The sequence below is a fragment of the Myotis yumanensis genome, unplaced genomic scaffold (assembly GCF_028538775.1).
Source record: "Myotis yumanensis isolate MYYU_CA2020_CCGP unplaced genomic scaffold, mMyoYum1.0.hap1 SCAF_16, whole genome shotgun sequence".
Classification (NCBI taxonomy): Eukaryota; Metazoa; Chordata; class Mammalia; order Chiroptera; family Vespertilionidae; genus Myotis; species Myotis yumanensis.
Genome location: NW_027223767.1, coordinates 29395148 through 29412831, shown reverse-complemented (window position 1 = coordinate 29412831; position 17684 = coordinate 29395148). Strand labels below are relative to the sequence as shown.

The window sequence follows — 17684 nt, the reverse complement described above, 5'->3', positions numbered from 1 at the left end:
GCAGTCTGCTGCAGGGCTGTAGCCGCAGCCCCCGAAGTGTGTTCAGGCGTGATGGTGAGTCCCAGGTCTACGGGTGGAAAGGTTGGCTGCTGAGCCTGATGGATGTGAGAATTTTTTATCTCTTCAAGAGGCACCGAAGGTAGAACTGATCTCTTTGAAGAGCGAACATATTCACGATAGGGTTGTTGCTTATCTTGATCTCCTTTGTCGTCCAACAAAAATTTCAATTGCTCAGAGGACACTGCAGGCTGAGTTGCAGCTTCTTGTTGGGGTGGAAGCTGAACTAAAGCCTCCTGAGGGTTTGGAGAAGGTTCCGTTTTCTCAGGGGCCTCTGCAAGTACAGCTGAGACTTCATGGTTGATAGAAGAAAGTTCAAGGTGTGCAGGATTTTGCTGATCCCAAGACCAGGGCTTGGTGGGCCCCAGGGGCATGGGGGTCAGCAGGAGAGAGTCCATGGCCACCTCCGGAATCGGAGCTGCCAGGACCTGCAGCCACAACAGCTGCCATAGGAACAGGAACCGTGGGGCCCACATGTGCAGCCCGGACATGACAGGCAGAGGTCCGGGGCACAGTGAGCCACCAAGGCGAATGGGGCAAGGAGAGTGACCCAGAAGACTGGGGCACAAGAGGTAATCCAAAATAATGGAGCACAATTAGCGATCCAGGAGACTGGAGCACAAGGAGCGATCCAAAATACTGGGGCACGTACACGCAACCCAGAGAAGTGGGACCAAGTCCCTGAGCTGAGCAGGAGCCCAATAATTTGCAGCCATGTCACAATTGGCAGCCATGTCACAATTGGCAGCCATGTCACATTTGGCAGCCCTGTCCTGCATGTGCCCCTTAGCAACCAAGCACCCCTCCCCCACCTAAAGTTCTAACCTTTATTTAGGCAACCTTTATTATTCTTGGGCTGAAGTGCCTACAGAAGAGGGAGCCTTTTCCCCAAAATCACCAGCGACCAAGTGGTTCCTTTCACCTGAAGAAAAGATAACTATCTCCCTCTGGGTCTCCCCTTTCCACTCACAGTGAGGCAGGATTTGGACTGCACACTTGGGTAGCCCCAGAGCCCAGGCATGGTGGGATGTAGGGAGGGGGTGTAAAAGAAGGTGGGGAGGAGGGGAGTATTGAAGAGCTCTCCAAGAAAGCCACAGGGCCTGGCATCTTGTTATAATGTACCCCACGAATCACAGAAGGACGCCTCAAGAAGTCAAATTAAAGAGTCACGTTTATTGCAATCCGGGGCTCTGAGGGGGCATTTCGCTCTCCCAAATCTCGAATTGATAAGATGGCCGCAATACCAGTTCTATAGAGGCAAAAATCACAAAGGTATTGAGTACATCCCAGGGTTTGGGATGAGGAACCTGGTTGGCAAAAAAGCAGTTTGCAGAAGCAGAATTAAGCATGTTAATTATAGTTTTGGGTCTCAGGATCACTGCCTTGACAGAAACACATTATCTAGAGCCCTCGGCTCTTGGGACCACTGAGTCACCAGGAACACATTATCTAGAGCCATCGAGGCAATTTAGAGTAAATGTGCTGTCCTGGTTTTGGGGACTAGAAGAATGTGCTTCCTAAAACCAGTAAGATCACAATCAATGGGATATTCACATTACAATCAAAAGGCATCCAATCGAATGGGATGATTTCTATAATTCAGAAAATCAAAATAACTTTTCTATTGTTAAGCCAAACAGCAGGGTTAGAGTTAAACTACAGTTTCTACCTGAGATGGTTGCTACCATACTTTATTCTCAGGAAATTCAGAAGAGCTAGTCCAGTCTGGCAATCTGAGCTCCTCTTCAAAGCTGAAATCTGAGAGTCTTCCTCCCATGGCCATACTGCTTCCTGGAAAAATAGCTGACCTACAAAATACACCAGTTAGAGTGGTGTGGAGTGGGACACACTTTACAGTTCAAAAATGTTGCCATTTTCTTGAAATTCTCAATTTCCATGTTTGATTTTTTTAAAAAATTCGCACCCAAAGATATGTTTATTGATTTTAAAGAGAGACAAGGGGGTAGGGAGAGGGGGAGAAAGAGAGAAACATCAATATGAGAGAGAAATATATCGGTTGCCTACAGTACACAACTGATATCACATGGCATCCTCACATGGAGAGTAGACAGAGAGGAAGCAAGCTCTTCATGACCCTGACAAGGACACTATTCTCATTCATGAGGGCTTCACCGTTATGATCTCATCTAACCCTAATTACTTGCCAAATGAAATAATACTCTTGCATTGGTCATTGGGTTTCAACATATGAATTTGGGTTGGGGTGACATAAATATTGAACCGTAACATTTCAATTTTGGACTTAAGCTAAGTTTGTGGTTCTTGGTTACGCTAGACCTATCAAACTAATACAGACTCCAACTACTCTTCAGGAATGGTTTTGAACTTCAGTGATTAGTGGGTTGAGAAATCTTCTCAGGTCTCTTGATTAATATAAAGCTAATTGAAAATAGCATATGCATAAATAACTTCCCTTAATCTTTAGAGAATAAAAGAATTATCACCTTATAAAAATATATTTTTTGTGGATTTCAAAAAAGTAGAGAGAGGGAAAGAGAGAGAGAGAGACACATCAATGATGAGAGATAATCATTGACTGGCTGCCTCCTGCACACCCCACACTGGGGTTTGAGCCTACAACCTGGGCATCTGCCCTGACGGGAAATCAAACCATGATCTGATCGTTCATAGGTTGAGGCAGCCAGGCTATTTATTACCTTTATAAAGGAACATTTCTCAGCCAGACCCCACAATTAATTCACAGCTTGGGGCTGTCAGGATAAAATCTGTGTATTTCCAACCACCCCAGGGAGTTGATTCATAATCCACCAGAGACGAAGAACTTGAAGAGCCCCAGATAAGGTCAGTTAATTAAAAAATGAAATTATGTTCTAGGACTCTAGCTACAAGGAAAAAATGATGAAAGAAAAATCAGAAACTCAAATCAAGCTCCAGATAACTGAAAATTCCAAAATCCTTTCTTGTTGGCTGGCAAAATCTACATCATAGGATAAGTATTATTGTTCTGACTAATTAATGCTGTCTATGCCCATGGGAATGCTGGCTAGCCATAAAACAGCAAGAAAGAACACTCCCCTAAAGCAAGCATGTCAAACTCGTGGCTGGTGGGAATGAGGCATGTGCGGCCTGCCGGCTGCAAGTTTGACATGCTTGCACTAACAAAACCATTTAAGGCAGAGACTTAAAAAAATCAACTGAAAACAGCTAACAAATTCAAAGATCAAGTGGCTTGTTTTTCTGGGAAATAAATGAATAAGAAAACATAATTTTTGTTATTTGTTTACCCTTATACTATTTGTTAAAGAACCACTGATGTTAAAGTAATAAACCAACTCATAGCCACAAATGCCATTGAAAGCAAGCTCTTGAAATTTGCTGTAATTCCAGTCCATTCAAAGAGTGCAAGATTCTCTGCCACCTTATTTTATTTTTGACAAAGTCTGGTTGCATTTTCCAATGAGTTCTGGTAAGCCAGCCAACAACTCTCTGACCTCTCCTATATTTTTTGGAATTTTAAGCATAAAGCCAGCAAGGACTTGCCTGGTGTTGAGGGAACAAAGTTATTTCCGATTAAGACTCTAATTGGATAAAAATCATTAAGAAAATAATTTAGTAATGCCAACTAAATTTACAAAGACTTATATTGATCTTTAAGTTAAAGATTGAGTGTACAATGGCGAGCTAAAATGAAACATTGTATACCGAGCGGTGCTGGGGCCGTGGTCTTCTTCCCGTGCCTGTGTGGCAGCCTTACTAACTCAGAGACTTAAAATAACCACAAAGGATGATCTGAAATTAAAACTGTTTAAAAAATATATATTTTTATTGATTTCAGACAGAGAGGGAGGAGAGGGAGAGAGGAACATCAAGGATGAGAGAGAACCATTGATTAGTTGCCTACAATATGGACAGGTGCCCTGACCGGGAATGAAACCCGGACCCTTCAGTCCACAAGTCAGCACTCTATCCCAGAGCCAAACTGGCTAGGGCTCAATTTAAAACTAAAAGCAGTAGTCATGTTCTAGGCTAGAATCTTACCTGACTAAGTTCAATTTTCACCTTCCTAAGCCTGTATGTTGTCTTTTTGCATCTACCATAACATTCCTTTGGAATCTCAAAATAATTTCCTTTTTCTAGACCCCTCAAAGCACAGGTACCACATTAGAAGGGAGACCACAAATGCCCTCACTGTTATTGAATTAGTTGCTGACTATTAACTATCTTGTACCCACCTATGTAAAAGAAATATGTGCCGCTCTAACAGGTTTGGCTCAGTGAATGGAGCGTCGGCCTGCGGACTGAAAGGTCCCAGGTTTGATTCTGGTCAAGGGCCTGTACCTTAGTTGTGGGCACATACCCAGTAGGGAGTGTGCAGGAGGCAGCTGATCAATGTTTCTCTCTCATCGATGTTTCTAACTCTCTATCCCTCTCCCTTCCTCTCTGTAAAAAATTAATAAAATATGCTGAAACCGGTTTGGCTCAGTGGATAGAGTGTCGGCCTGCGGACTAAAGGGTCCCGGGTTCAATTCAGGTCAGGGGCATGTACCTGGGTTGCGGGCACATCCCCAGTAGGAGATGTGCAGGAGGCAGTTGATCGATGTTTCTCTCTCATCGATGTTTCTGACTCTCTATCTCTCTCCCTTCCTCTCTGTAAAAAATCAATTAAAAATATATATTTAAAAAATTAATAAAATATATTTTTTTAAAAAAAGTATGTGTCTATCATTTTACTTTTTATTCTATCACCAATGGATTTAACCCATGTAACTCTTATTTGGATTGTAATGTATCAAATAAGGTGCAAAACTGCCATTCTCTGGAGCATTTTCTCAATCCTTTGAAATTTTGCTTCCCAGCAATTGTCAGTTTGGCTCAAACAAACTCACAAAAATTCTTACAGGTTTGAATATTTCTTAGGTTGACATAACCCAAACTGATCCATTTCCTCAACATAATTTTAAAACCACACAGCTAGGCGTGCAAAGGGGAGTGTGTGTGTGTGTGTGTGTGTGTGAGAAAGAGGAGAGAGGGAGAGGGAGAGAGTGAGGGAGAGGGAGAGAGAAAAAGAGGGAACAGGGAGGGAGACAACCTCTCTAAATCCTTAAGTCCCTTTTAAAGAACAGATACATAATAAAAACCTAAAGGAAACCACATTAGAAACACAGAGAGGTTTGCAAAACAAGAGGCTTCTTTCATCCCAAAAATACCAAACCAACACAAGGGGAGAAAAAATGAATGCAGTGGATCCATGTGCCAAAGTTTTGGTCCTGCCTCATGGAGACACTGCAAGCAAAGCCAAAACAAATGTGATAATTCACCTGATTCATTCCCAGGCTGTGCCTTAAACACACTATGTATTTGCCGGCTCACTGGTCAACACAGAGAAAAACACTTGTTTTCATTCTCAGTAAGGAACTTTGGGAGGTAACTTGGGCAGGCACCAAGAGAACAGCATTAAAGAGGAAAATGGGAGGGCTGGGGGCAGAGAAAGAGCGAGCCAGTATGTGGCCTACAAACTACAACAATGCAACCTCCATGAACAATTTGCCTCTGTCCTCTGGTAGATGTAGATGTGCTTTTCTGTTGTGCTGTGTGTGTTTTTGTTGTGTGTGAGTGTCACTCGATGTGCCCTGGCATTTCCCCTCAGTCGGGGGAGTGGAGGTTGGGGTTCGGGTTTGGGAGAACTCCAGTGAGGGCAGAGGTGGTGGGCAGGAGCCCTCAGCCATGGGCTGGGTGGGTACCTGTAGGCGCTGTGCCTCCTGAAGCTGCTTTCCCTGCAGTCACTGGCCGCGTTGGCCTCTTCCTCATCCTCCCCTCCTCTTCCTCACCATCTTCCCCTCTTCTCCTTCTGTGGTCAACGTACACCACACACTATTTGGATCTGTGCCATGGAGCCCCTTATGGCAGTGAGGCGCACCTATGACACAAGAACTCATTCTTTTGGTTGATTTTTCTTTGTTAAATGGCATTTAAACATACCAAACAAATATCAAAAATATAAATCTTTGTTTTACTATGGTTGCAAATATCAAAATATTTCTATATGTGATCTGGCACCAGAGTTATTTAGGGTTTTTCAAAATGCTGACACACAGAGCTCAAAAGGTTCGCCATCACTGCCTAATGGCCCCAGGAGCTCAGGGTCTGGTTTGGGGGGGGGGGGGGGGGGGGGGATGTAGCGGAGGAGCTGGCAGCAGCTATCTCCTATGACTGCTGTCCCTTCCGCCCTGCATCATCTAGGTCCCCACCTCAGCCACCTCCCGGTGCTTCCATAGAAGAGGATTAGGCCAGACTTAGTTGGACCATGTGTCCCATGGCTACAGGTCCTGTGGAGAGGGAGCCTGCATGGAATGCATCACGCTTATAGGGAAGGTGAGGCAGGGACATCTATACCACCAACATGAAAGCTGTTGGATGAAAGAAATTATCTCATTGGAAAAGGGGACTATTTTTCCATTACTTGCTGGTACCTGCTGAGCTAGCGATCTGGTGAGCTACGGAAAGGGGACAGGAAATGAGTCTCCAGGACGGTCCCATTTGTTTCTCCTCACCTCCTGGATTCCCCACACTCACTGATCCCCATTCCCAGGCTGTGCCTTAAGCACACTATGTATTTGCTGGCTCACTGGTCAACACAGAGAAAAACACTTCCTTTCATTCTCAGTAAGGAACTTTGGGAGGTCACTTGGGCAGGCACCAAGAGAACAGCATCCGCAAACTAATTAACCACATAGGAATTGGAGGCCCTTACACTCTGCCTAGAACCCCACCTAACCATTTCAGAAAAGAATTCCAAATTGTCCCCATTTACCCTTTATTCTTATAGAAAATCTCATCCTCATTAGACAATCCTTGTCATGTAGCTTCTGTGCCATGTTTTGCTTGTATGTGGCATTGAGCAGTCTAAATGTATCCCTTAGCCAAGGTGGCTGCTTTCTCCAGAAAAAGCCCTCCTAGAAAACAGATAAATATGAATTCTGCGTTTCCCTTCTTTCTCCTGCCACAAAACATGCTGTCCTGTTTCCCAGTCCCACTGCTCCACTAGGGGACGCTGTGCTATTGTCCTGTGAGTGGTTGGCACCATTCTGCATCTCATATTGCTAAGCCACCAGCAGTTATCTGTGGTCATTTAGGTCTATTATTAAGTCTTATTCACTCAGAATTTCTTTCACTCACTCAGGCATTTAACTCTCAATGACTTAATGTGATGTAGTAATGACTCTCCTCTCTTTGCAGGAGTAGAGGAACCAGTACATTCACTTGGAATCATGCGTCGAAGGATCTGTGTTGGACACAGAAGGAAGTAGGTAGGTTTGGTGCTGGGCTGAGCTGGAGGGAGCGGAGGAACACACACATGACCCGCAGTGGGGTCCACAGAGGCTGAGGAAGGACAAGTGAATGGAGCAGTGACCCCACCAGGTCACTGAAATAAAGTCCTGAGGAGGGAAGTCGTAGGCAGTTACTGCTCACACAATCTTCTTTATCTCCAGCAACTCCTTGATAGCTCGCCAACAGTTAGGAAGGGGTTTTTGTTGTGTTTTTAATAAAAATGCTTGATTATTTATTTTAGTTCTGGATTTCAGAGAGAGGAAGGAAAAGGGAGAGAGAGAGAAAGAGAGAGAGAGAGAGAGAGAGAGAGAGAGAGAGAGAGAGAGAGATACTAGCTGCCTACCGCCTGCCCTCCTACTAGAATTGAATTTGAAACTGGGCATTTGCCCTCACCTCCTGATGCATGGGACAAAGTTCAACAAACTAAGCCACGCTGACTTCAAGTAACCACAAAGAATGGTTTGAAATTAAAACTTTTTAACTAAAAGTAGGTTATGGTAGGTAACCAGCTGGCCCCACCCCCTGGTTGAACTTCTGGTCAAGGAGACAATTTGCATATTAGATTTTTATTATATAGGATATATATATATATAGAGAGAGAGAGAGAGAGAGGGGGGGGGGGGGGAAATATGCAAATTAGGCCAGGACACCATAACAGGTCATGACCATACACCAGGAGGTTGTGCGCACAGGTGAGGCCTGGGCTAATATGGAGACAGAGACAGGAGGGCTGGCAAGCCGTCGTGCTGGACTTGGGCCGGCCCCCTGGAGCCAGAGTGGACACAGACAAGGACGGGAGGTTGGGGGAGCTGGCTGGCAGCCTCCGCAATGGAGCACAAGCCTGAAGAGGAGACGGTGGGCCCGCATCCCGTGGAAGCAGCACGACTCCCTCTGGCCTCCCGCAGAATTGGCGCGGGTCCCTCCCGGCTCCTGTGAGCGCTGGTGGCTCGATTCAGCCTCCTGTGGAAGCTTCGCAGCTCCCGGTGGTGCACCTCGGTTCCCCCTGGCGCCCGCAGAAGCAGCAGGTGGACTACTGCACATGATATCGCAGGATGGGCTACTAGTATCAGAATAACTTCCCCTGACAGTACATCAGGACAAATCCACCTATCACATTTCCTTATGTGCTTTTGGAATATGTTAAACCACCCCTAGAAAGTTTTTACTTCCAAAGCATATCCACATATACACATCTACCTGATGGGGGCTGGGGATGGGGGTGAGGGTGGGGGGCTTCCTCTGGCTACTACCCTTGGGCAAGCTTAGCCCCATCTTGGGCACCACCTCAGCCTGGGCAACAGCCCACTTGCCCCGGCTGTTGCCTAGGTGCCTGGAGCAGAGCAACTCTCCCCGTGGGTCCAGCACATGGGCATCTACCATGTGGGGCACAGAGCTGGAGCAGGGGCTGCTTGAATGGTCTGCCCCTGCTGGCCCCTCCGATGGGAGTGCAGGCAAGGAAAAAGGGAGAGCTGAGTGGGGAGGTGCTGGGGCCAGGCAGGAGGTGCAGGCCTGCAGAAATGGGTGCAGGGAGAAGGCCCATCGGAATTGCTGAGGTCCCTCTGGATCATCTTCAGATTTTTCTTCCCTCTGGCTATTTGACCAGAACTAACAATGGGTGGAGCATGGTCAGTCAAGGGAGCTATGTCTCCAAGGAGCCTAGAAGAGACTGAGCCCATGAAGGGACCACTATAGGGCATGCAGTGAGGTTGGGATAGGATGGGGGTGTGGGGGGTACTATAGGTAGCCCAGGTGGCTCTGTACTGTGGCATATATCTCATCAGGGCCTCCCTCCTTGTCTCCCTTTCCAGCCTGGAGAGGAAGGCAGGGGAGCACCCAAAGGTGTCCCCCTCCTGACCCTTTGATGCCAAGAGATCCCGAGGGTATTGCCGGGGGTGGGGGGGGGGCGTGGGGTGGCGGAGGGAGGAACTTATGCAACCCAAGCAGGCCAGGGCAGCAGTTAATCCACTCCATCCACAAACAGCCCTGCCTCTGACTTAAAACCCTAAGCCAAAGTGCTATAGATTTTAGGAAAAAACTCAGTACTGATCAGAATATCCTATTTACATTTGACTCTTTCTCCTCAAGCCCCTCTATAAGAGGCAAAGGATTGAATATTTTCATGAGAGTTTATTTAAATCTTTGGAAGATAATTTTAATGGAAGGGTACACGAGATCAGTATTTGAAGCAAAATCTTAACCAAAATTTCCCTCCTCCTAAGCATCCTAGCAGGAAGTCATCTCTAAAATTTCAAAGTTAAAGGTTCTTTCAGGTATTGCCTAAAATTAAAAAACAAAAACAAACAGGCAAAAAACCGGTGTTGAAAGGCAGAAAAATTCTGCTCAGAGAGTTAGTGGTTTAACAAGGGGAGAGCTTGATGATGTATCCGAAAAGATGAGTTTTAAATGAAAGAAAAAAGGAGAGGTCCCCACTACTCCAACACATTCCAGAAACAGACCCTCCTCCAGCTTACCCAAACGCTCCTCGGCCATGCCAACTCCGAGACTCCTGCACTCAGGATGACACTACCTGTAAAGCACAGAACTTCAGCTTTGCTTCTGAAGTGATGCAACCACAATACCTTCATTTTCCCTTTCTTCAAGGTCAGAAAGATCCCGAAGCTGTAAGGATTTTGAAGTAAAGGTCCTTCCCAGAGTCTCAATGTAGACTTCAAAATGTTTTGTTATTAGAAATAAAAACTAAATTCCAATAATCCCAGCTATCAGTTGAGGTGTTCTGCAGCTTCAAAATCAAGTAAGACTTGCAGATGAATTACTAGATATAAACAATTGTTTTTATAAGTACCATACAAATACTGGAGAAAATTATGGACACCATCACCCAAGTCTATGAAATTATTATGAATTCTAGCTGGCAGTCCAATACTCAGATACTTCCACTTACAGGCCTCTCACATCTCCTCCCCACATCCCAGGTCTATTCTTGTCTCTAAAGTCTAGAATTTCAATGTTGAAAGGAGTCTAGTTCGTTCAGTGGTCGGCAAACTAATTAGTCAACAGAACCAAATATCAACAGTACTTCTTCAAAATAGACTCGCCCAGGCCCAAAACCGACTTTTGCGCATGGGCCACAAAGTTTCAATCGCACTGTAAATGCACACCCACACGTGGTATTTTGTGGAAGAGCCACACTCAAGGGGCCAAAGAGCCACATGTGGCTCGTGAGCTGCAGTTTGCCAACCACGGAGTTAGCCAAAGAAAATCCACAAAGTTTACCTTGATGGTTCCTTTTGAACAATCACTGAAAACAATGTAGTAAATTGCCAGTTCTTAGTTAGCACTGGGAGCTGTTTAGGGCAAGGGCGTCATGTTGAACTGCCCTATGTCTGATGCCAAGATGAACCATAGGACAAAAGACATAGACATCAGAATATCACAAATCTGGAGAAACCAAGATGCCGGCATAGTTAAACACTGGAAATTGCTGCCTCACACAACAAATTCAAAAAACAACTAAAAGACAAAAAGGACATCATCCAGAACCACAGGAAGGCTGGCTGAGTGGAAATACTACAACTTGAAAAAAAGAGAAAAGCACACTGAGACTCAGAGGAGGTACGGAGGTAAAGTGCAGAGGTACAGAGGCACACAGGCAAGGGCTGGCAGGAGGGAGTCACAAGCCCCCGACTGCTTTGAACTCCAGTTCCAGGTGAGTCTCTGGGGACCTAGACTCATACAGGGAGAACCTGGACTGTCTGGCAGCAGGCAGAACTCAGAACTCGAGGGCGGCTTTCTCTTAGGGGTGTCTGCAGCAATTACCAGGACACTGAGACTCAGTGCTGGGGGGGCCCTTAGGGCAGGGCTGAGGATCAGCCATAGCTGCTTGCTCCACCCTGTTGATTCCCTGAGACCCCGCCCCACCCAAGCTGCTGCAGAGGCTTTTGCATATGAATGCCCTGGCCCTTTGCAATCTGAAAAGTACCTAATAAACTGCAGTTGGGCCAGACAGACCCAGAACTTCCAAGAGAAAGCCCAAGGCGCCACAGCAGCTTGCATTGCTTCACATCTGGGACTCATCTGGGCACCTCCAAACTCCAATCAAGAAAGGGGAATCTGCCGAAGCCAGTTTGGCTCAGTGGATAGAGCGTCGGCCTGCGGACTGAGGGGTCCCGGGTTCGATTCCGGTCAAGGGCATGTACCTGGGTTGCAGGCACATCCCCAGTAGGAGATGTACAGGAGGCAGCTGGTCGATGTTTCTCTCTCATCGATGTTTCTGACTCTCTATCTCTCTCCCTTCCTCTCTGTAAAAAATCAATAAAATATATTTTTTAAAAAAAAGAAAAGAAAAAGAAAGGGGAATCTGCAGATATCTTCATAGCTCCTGCTGGGTAGCCTCAGGCAGAGGCTAAATTAGCACCTCCTTAGATCCAAGAGCCAGTGTACCCAGTGGTCAGAGTGGGACCATCCAGATTACAACTCCTCAGATCCATAAGGAACACACTCAGGCGCAGACTCAGTGAGCACCAAAGCCCCACTGAAGCAAGTCTTGCCCCAGAAGGGTGTCTTCAGCACAGAAGTTCTCCCACCGTAGACACAGCTGATTCTCACAGCTAATTGGTCTGGAGGTCAGTTCCTCCCAGTGATACCTACAACAATCAAGGCTTAACTACAACAAGACTGTGCACAAAGCCCACAAGGGGGTGCACCAAGAGTGTCCACCTCAGGTAATTGGGGAGGCTGAGCCACTGGGCCCTATAAGACACCTAGCACACAAAGCCACTCTACCAACACAGGGCAGCATAAAAAATGCGGACACAAAGAAACAGGTCACAAATGACAGAAATGAAGGAAAGCAAACGACTGGATATAGAGTTCAAAATCACGGTTATAAGGTTTTTCAAGAATTTTCTAGAAACCGCCTATAAATTTAGTAAGAGGATATGAAAAAAGACCAACTAGAAAGTAAGCATACACTGACTGAAATAAAGAATAATATACAGGGATCCAACAACAGACAAGAAGATCTCCAGAATCAAGTCAAAGATTTGAAATATGAAGAAGCAAAAAACACCCAACCAGAAAAGCAAAAAGAATCCAAAAATACGAAGATAGTGTAAGGAGCCTCTGGGACAGCTTCAAGCGTACCAACATCCGAATTATAGGGGTGCCAGAAGAAGAGAGAGGGCAAGATATTGAAAACCTATTTGAAGACATAATGACAGAAAACTTTCCTTTCCTGGTGAAAGAAATAGATTAACAAGTCCAAGATGCATAGAGAACCCCAAACAAAAGTAATCCAACAAGGACCCACCAAGATACATCATAATTAAAATGCCAAGGGCAAAAGACAAAGAGGGAATCTTAAAAGCAGCAAGAGAAAAACAGTCAGTCACCTACAAGGGAATACCCATACGATTGTCAGCTGATTTCTCAACAGAAACTATGCAGGCCAGAAGGGAGTGGCAAGAAATATTCAAAGTGATGAATGCCAAGAACCTATAATCAAGATTACTTTATCCAGCAAAGTATCATTCAGATTGAAAGTCAGATAAAGAGCTTCATAGATAAGAAAAAGCTAAAGGAGTTCATCACCACCAAACCAGTATTATATGAAATACTGACAGGTATTCTTTAAGAAGAGGAAGAAGAAAAAGGTAAAGATAAAAATTATGAACAGCAAATACATATCTATCAATAAGTGGATCTAAAAATCAAGTGAATAAAAAATCTGATGAACAGAGTAAACTGGTGAATATAATAGAACCAGGGGCATAGAAAGGGAGTGGACTAACAATTCTGGGGGGGAAAGGGGTGTGGGGGTACAGGAAGGGGCGGAGGGTGGGGTGGGAACTGGGTGGAGGAGAGCTATGGGGGGAAAAAAGAGGAACAACTGTAATAATCTGAACAATAAAGATTTCATCTGGAAAAAAAAAGAATATCGCAAATCTGACACAGAGACTTATTTTTAATACACCTGAAATTTATGAATTTCATAGTGATTGTGAATATTAAATAGGATACATTTTAAGCAATAAGTTCATAGTAAACTATAAGTATTATTTTTTAAGCCCCAGTACTTTTCGGCACCATTCCTAGGGGCCCTGGCTAACTGAAAAGTTGCACTGAACTCTGGTGGTGAAAATGATGATGGAACAACTTAGAAAGCCATGCCTATGCCAATATAGGGTTATGGGTACCCAGAGGCAGTAAATTGTTTTAGTCATCCCATCCTGTAGCTCCTGTTTCAGACTATAACCTGAAGAACAGAAAAAATGGACCTGCCACCAAGGTAGGATCTTAATTTGCAGCACTCCCCTCCCCAAGTTACTGACCCCTGTTAGAAGATACCTCTGCATAAATTTTATAAGCAACTAAAGCAAAGTTCATCTGCATCTAAGGTTCAAAGCTGTTTTCAGAATGCAAATCTTCAGTGTTAACTCTCTAAATAACTTACACATTCATGTGGATTTCTCATATCCCTAGACCTTCCTTAAAGGTGTATTTCAATTTTTAATGTACCGCAGGTCCTCAAATTCAACATCATTTTGTTGCGTTATAATGTCCACAGGAACTTAACTCTTATTTTATTAATTAATCTATATGGTAAAATTGTTTTTGTTTTACATCATTTCACTTAAAAGTTGCAGAACATACCAGCACGGTTATGTGAGCACTTCGTGTATATGAATGGATTTATAAAATTCCAATAATACAAATAAAGTCAAAGCATTATTTTTATTGAGTTATTGGTACATCTTCCTCTATCACTAGTTTGTAAGCTCTTCAAGTGCTAGAAGGAACCATTATCTTATTTTTTCATCTCCAGAACCAAACACAGTTCTTGGCATATGATGGGAGATTGATGGTCCTTTGATTGAGTGAATGAATGAAATGAGCAAATATGAAAATGAAATTACTTTTTCCAACTGAAGCTGACTGCTGACAAGCAGGGCTGAAGACAAATTTTTAAATGCTGACTGCTGCAGGGAAGGCCAGCCTGTACAGTGAATCAGTGAAGCAGCTCTGGACAACAAGGAAGCTTCCAAAGCTGGTCCCTGGGGAGCAGAGACAGTTGTCTCCTTGGATAACCTGGCCACACTGCTTGCTGGCAACCATTTTCCTTCATGATACTGAAAAAAAAAACAATCTCTCTGATGCCTTAGGGCTGTCCTTGATTTTAAGACATTATTCATTTTCTGAATTTATAAAGAGTTTAATCATGTGTACTTGCCAAAAATATAAAGGTACAAATAATCACTAATAATTAAGGCCCTGAATTAAAAAAAAGAAATCTACAATGCCCTCTTTTCTCAACTATATATTAACATGTGGAACATTTCCTTCATTACTCTGTCAGTGATGGGCTTTATGTTGTGAAAATCTCAAAACCTAAAGCTTATGCAATGAATAGGTCTTAATGTCCAATTGAGAGGGGAAGAAATGTATTACAACGGATACCAAGTAACTGTTTCCTGATCTTTCGAGTACCTGTAACATCTGAGTGGCTGTGTGAAATGGCCACAGGCTTGAACGAGGTAGATCGGCGTCTGAAAATTAATGTCTGCTGATCATCTTTTCAGCAACAGGATTGAAGAAGGTGGTGAGCAGGGTACACAAGTGAAGGTGGTCAACCTGAGTCACATCTGAGGAGAGTTCTCAGATTCAGTAAAGGTGAAGACAATGAGGAAAGGAACATGGGTAAGAATAGGCAGCAAGGTCAGTAAAAAGCCAGATTATGAAGTCAATCAGAGAGGCTTATGAAGACATAATTATAACATGAAAAGTTTGGGAAATCTAAGCCTCACTCATTCATTCAGAGGAATTAAAATGGTCCATGAGAGACTGGGTAGGTGGGAAGACATCAACCAAAGAACTTGCATGTATATATGCATAACCCATGGACAGAGACAATAGTGTGGTAAAGGCCTGGGGTGGGGGGCGGGGGAGGACTGAAAGGGGTCAATGGGGGGGGAAGGAGGATATACTTTTAACAATAAAGATTTTTTTAAAAAGTCATGGCTAATAATAATAAAATGATCCATGAAAAAAGAATGATGGTTGAATTGAGGCACATACCTGGTAATTCACTATACTTCTGGGGCTCTGTGAAAGTAAAATTGGACAGCACTTAAATGGAATAATGTTTCTACAATGCATTAAAGAACGTTTAAACAGCCAAAACCGGTTTGCCTCAGTGGATAGAGCGTTGGCCTGCGGACTGAAAGGTCTCAGGTTCAATTCCGGTCAAGGGCATGTGCCTGGGTTGGGGGGACATCCCCAGTGGGGGATGTGCAGGAGGCAGCTGATCGATGTTTCTCTCTCATTGATGTTTCTAACTCTCTATCTCTCTCCCTTCCTCTCTGTGAAAAATCAATAAAATATATTTTTAAAAAATAAAAATAAAGAATTTTTAAATATTTTTTCTGGGAACTGAAGGGAGTTCTGAATAGGCAGTTTGGGAGTGATGATAAAGCATCCTTTGGGTTATAATGCATGAGAAATTTTGTCAAGCACACATATCTTAAAACCATATAATAGTAAATGCAAGCAAGATTCTTCCTGTGAACATTTCTTAAATTAAGGGGCAGCATAAAATGACATGGGGCTTTAACATCATTAAATTTGGGTTTGACCTCGAGCTTCCACCGGTATTGTCATGAACCTTAAGTAAGTCCCTTCACCCTCCTGAGTTTACGTTTCTTTATCTAATAACAAGAATAACCACAATAAAATCAGACCCAGCGGAAGGGTGTAGCGAGGCATCCGTAGGCGTTCTGTAAGCCCTGCAAATGGCAGCCTGTTACCCTGAGTTCAGTGCTTCCTGCGGTGGAGCTGGGAGTGTGCACCTGGGCCCCTTCGCTGGAGATTTCGGGGAAAGCTGCTCTGGTCTCAGGCCTTGGGCCCCGTGGGCATCCCTGGCTGAAGAGCATGACCCTCCATGAAGGCAGGGGAGTCGGGCGGCCCTGCAGCCGGGAGGCCAGGCTGGGAGCACCCGAGGACGCTGTGGGTGGTCCCCGGACATTTAAGTGAAATGTCAGCCGGGAAACAAAACCGCCCCTTCCCGCCTCTTCCCCAAGGCACCTGCCGAGGGGTCCTTTCCTGAACCAGTTTTGTCTGAAATCCTAACATTCGAGAAGCACGAGGAGGCCACCTGAGCTGCTGTGGAGAGTTCTCTCTCGAAAATCAGTGCCTGGGAGTAAGGGCCCCGCTCAGAGGACCTGAGGTGGCTGAGGTGCCGAGGCTGGACTCCGGGGCGCCCCGTCGCCCGGAAGCCGTGTCTCCATACTCCCTCCACCCTGGGCACAGCTCCCAAACCGCCATGGTTTTCTTACTGTCGGTCGGATTCGCAAAGGGCACCGACTCCCGCGTTCCACCTTGAAGGGTTCCGCGCAGACCCTGGAGTCGCCAGCGGCACTGCGCCTGCGCCAGGCTGTGCGAGGGGCGGGGCCAGCTCGGCACCTGACCTCTCCTTGGCCCCGCCCACTCCGGGATTCTTTGCCTGCAGGTTCATTCTTCCCAAAACAGACTATGGAGTGCTAGGGAGTTAGCACTAACTGCTGAATTTTTAGAAATGTTTCCACTTCCTGACTCTGAGAAATGACCACCAAAGATGTAATCCTTTGGCCGTGCCGTCAAGCGCTGGTCCGCGCGGGGTCATCCCGGAGCAGGTCCCCTCAGCGCTCCCACCACCCGCCTACTCCCACCCCAGCCCCACCCCCGCTACAGAGCAGAGCCGTACAGAAGTCGGGTGATACACACCGACAAGGTAACCCTGGGTTATAAATTAGGTGAAAGTCATGACAGGCAGAGTGAGCTGAGGCGGGCGGGTGGTGACTGGAGTGACTGGAGGGCTTACTGGACGTGTGGGAGGGAAGGGTCTCCAAGAAGATGACATCTGAGAGGCACCAGCCAGGGAGAGCAGGACAGGCCTAGTGCCCAGCCAAGTGCAAAGGTGCTCGGTGGGGCAGTGCCCGGGGCAGTAGAGGAGCCGAAGGCGCTTCTCGTAGCTGGAGAACTGAAATGTTCAATGGGGTGAGGTGCAGAGTGGACTGGACCAGCTACAAGAGGAAGCAAGCAGCCAGATTATGAAAGGCGCATAGACACTTGGATAAAGTCTGCAGTGAGATGCATTGAAAGGTTTTTAGAAGGTGACCTGATGCATTGTGATAGATGTTATAACAAGACCACTGGGTAAAGGGGGAATATCTATCTGCCTTGACTTATGTGGAAGATAAAACTGTCAGAACCAATTGTGGGAAGTCAAAGACAACAAGGCAAATACCATATGATCCCATTTGTATAAGGTGTCAGAGTGGTCGAATTCACAGGACTAGAAAGGAGAGTAGTGGTTGCCAGGG

General features: G+C 45.3%; 1 long non-coding RNA gene across 2 annotated transcripts; it reads right to left on the bottom strand.

The window, feature by feature from the left end:
• Positions 1–828: 828 nt before the first annotated feature.
• Positions 829–16738, bottom strand: LOC138994793 (uncharacterized). Of its 2 annotated transcripts, none has more exons than XR_011468473.1 (4): positions 16659–16738; positions 15403–15429; positions 9840–9895; positions 829–1865 (listed from the first exon to the last, which is right to left on the bottom strand). It is a non-coding gene; the product is annotated as an uncharacterized lncRNA (long non-coding RNA). The 2 variants fall into 2 exon arrangements; XR_011468474.1 differs by lacking the exon at positions 829–1865 and adding an exon at positions 7624–8401.
• Positions 16739–17684: the final 946 nt, after the last annotated feature.